The sequence below is a fragment of the Triticum urartu genome, unplaced genomic scaffold, assembly GCF_003073215.2.
Source record: "Triticum urartu cultivar G1812 unplaced genomic scaffold, Tu2.1 TuUngrouped_contig_6049, whole genome shotgun sequence".
Classification (NCBI taxonomy): Eukaryota; Viridiplantae; Streptophyta; class Magnoliopsida; order Poales; family Poaceae; genus Triticum; species Triticum urartu.
The window spans coordinates 3381-6132 of NW_024116776.1; the positions used below are offsets into that span (position 1 = coordinate 3381).

At 43.8% G+C, this 2752-nt stretch overlaps 1 pseudogene; it reads right to left on the bottom strand.

Moving 5' to 3' along the window:
* Nucleotides 1-844: 844 nt before the first annotated feature.
* Nucleotides 845-1971, bottom strand: LOC125530070 (annotated as a pseudogene).
* Nucleotides 1972-2752: the final 781 nt, after the last annotated feature.

The following is a 2752-nucleotide window of genomic DNA, read 5'->3' on the forward strand; positions in this document are numbered from 1 at the left end:
TACATGTCCAGAACAACGTCCAGTGCTAGGTAAACAAGAACAAGGGTAACAATGTTCTTTAGAAATGACATTGTGCTTAATCTGTAGGTTTATCAGACATTGCTCTGACCTAAAAATCCAGCTAGCAGGAGTGTAAGCACCAGTAAATTGAGCAGCATTATTCAAGTACATTCAGAAGTACGCACATAAATAGTTCAGCCGAGAGAAGAGCCAATTCTCAGAGGAAGGACATGCTTGGTTTGAAGGTAAAACTACTGCTACTGCCCATATGCACCTACTGACTCTGAGAACAGAGGAACATAAGGTAGAAACACACATGCACCCGGCACTAAAAAAAAACCATCAAAAGGTTTCAATTCTATTTCATTTTTGGTATTAAGGTAGCTCTTTGCCAAAATACTGAATGAATAAAGACAACTAGATATCACACCAGTAAGGCAGTAACCAGACTGATTGAACCTTTTAGTACACTTGCAGGTTGACAATATGCACTAAGATTCAGGATAATCATAATAACTGATTGTTATGGACAAGAAGGCCGGTTACAGTATAATTTAGCCTCATGGAAGTAATACATGTCCAGAACAACTGCCAGTGCTAGGCAAACGAGAACTAGGGTAACAATGTTAGTTCGACAGGACGTTCTATTTAATCTGTAGGTTTACCAGGCATTGCCTGAACTCTGAACTGGAAATCAAGCAAGCAGGAGTGTAAGCACCAGAAAATTCACCGGCATGATTGAAGCAGATGCAGAAGCACACGGACAGATAGTTAAGCCGGCACAAGAGCCAATTCTCGGAGGAAGCGCAAGCATGGTTTGAAGGTTAAAAAAAAACTGCCCGTGTCAATCTGCTAATGACTCTGAGAACAGAGGAACATAGGGTAGAAATTGGTCTGCGTCATCTTTCTCAAGATTAACTATACGGTCAACTTTCTGATGCAGCATGTCGTACGATACCAAGGTATCATCTTCATATGAGATCAGGAAGATGGTATCGCAATCTGGATGAATCCCAACCACCCTATAACTATGCCCGGTCATAAGCTTATCGATGTTGGCAGTATGCTTCAAGACCAATTCTTTACTATTGCGATCCTTGAGGCACCAGATTTCTCTCTTAGAGAACAGGATTCCATTGTTATCATCGGCAGGAGGTATAGCATAGTGTAAGCACCCTTGAGACGATCCAATCATACCAAACATTCGAGGGTACGGCAAGGGGGTGGTTGTCCACACTTTCCCCTCCATGTCCACGCCCACCAGCACAAAATCGCCGCGGACGTGCAGCTTCCCATTCAGGTACAGCATACCGCCGACAGAGACACATTTACTACTCCCGAGGAAGAGGGTGACTTTCTCAACCGTCCCACTGTCCCTAAGACTCCAGGCTCCTGTCTGCGACGAGTAGATGTTCACACCTGTCATGTAAGTTTCCTGCAAGGTCTGCTCGAAACAAAGAACGTGGAAATGGGGCGATACCGCCGGATCGAAAGCCAAGCCTATGGTACGGCTACTTGTACTCGCCGGCGCCTGTGGCTTTGGGGGTAACTCCACCCACCTCCCGGTGGCGGGATTGCACACCACAAGACGGAAATCATCCCTGTTGGCGCAGCTGCGGTAGAGGAGGAGGCCATTGCAGGAGTCTACCTGGGTCATGTCCTTGTACTTGTTAGGCTGAAGGCAAGGGTCGAACGGGATGGCGCCGCCGGAGACGCTGGCAAAGTGGTGGCGGCGAGCGTTCCTGATGGTCCTGTAGAGGAAGCCGGCGAGGGTGTGGGGCAGCTTGTTGCGGTTGGCGGCGATGAGGTCGCGCCAGAGCACGGAGACGCACTTGAAGCGGTGGACGGATCTGGCGGGGAGACGGGAGAGGATCTCCAGGATGACAGGCTGGCCGCCGTCGCCCCCGGATGGTCGTCCAGCCTCGGCTTGGTGTTCCTCCTCTCGAAGGTCCCCTCCGTCTCCGCCTCCATGGGACACCGGCACAGGGTCAGGTCTGCAGATGGAGAGAGGAAATTATCGATCTGGATGGGAAAACCGAGGTGGTGGTCGGTGATGGGTACCTGGGCCTCTATCCTACCTTGTCTGATAATGTTTATCTTTCCTATTCTTTTATTCCTTCTACTTTTTCCTTTTTTCTTTCTTTCCCTTTTTTCTTCTTCCTTATTTTCAAATCGATGAAAACAATTCAATGTTGTGAACTTATTTTTAAAATTTGTGAACTTTTTTTATCAACTTGATTTTTCAAATTGATGGGTTTTTTTTTGAAAATCGATGAACTTTTTCATAATTTTTTTGATTTTTTTCATTTTTCAGTGAACTTTTTAATATCGATGACCTTTTCCCAAATTTGATGAATTTTTTTCTAATTTGATGAACTTTTTCCAAAATCTTTGAACTTTTTTTAAATCGATGATTTTTTTAAATCCATGAGCTTTTTTTCAAATCGATGAACTTTTTTTCAAAATCCATGAGCTTTTTTGAAAAATTGATGAACTTTTTTCCGAAATCAATGAACTTTTTGCAAAATTGATGAACTTTTTTCTAATTTGTGAACTTTTTTTAATGCATGAAATTTTTCTAATTCGTATTTTCTTTACTTTTGTTCGATTTGTTTCCAAAAAATCACGTTTTTTCCCTTGAAATGTATGTGCAAGAAATAGGAGAGCTATGTTTTAAACATTTCACGTTGTTATCAATCACTACGTCATAGTAGCACGAGTGCTTAGGCACTGCGGTCTTTAATTGAGCGGT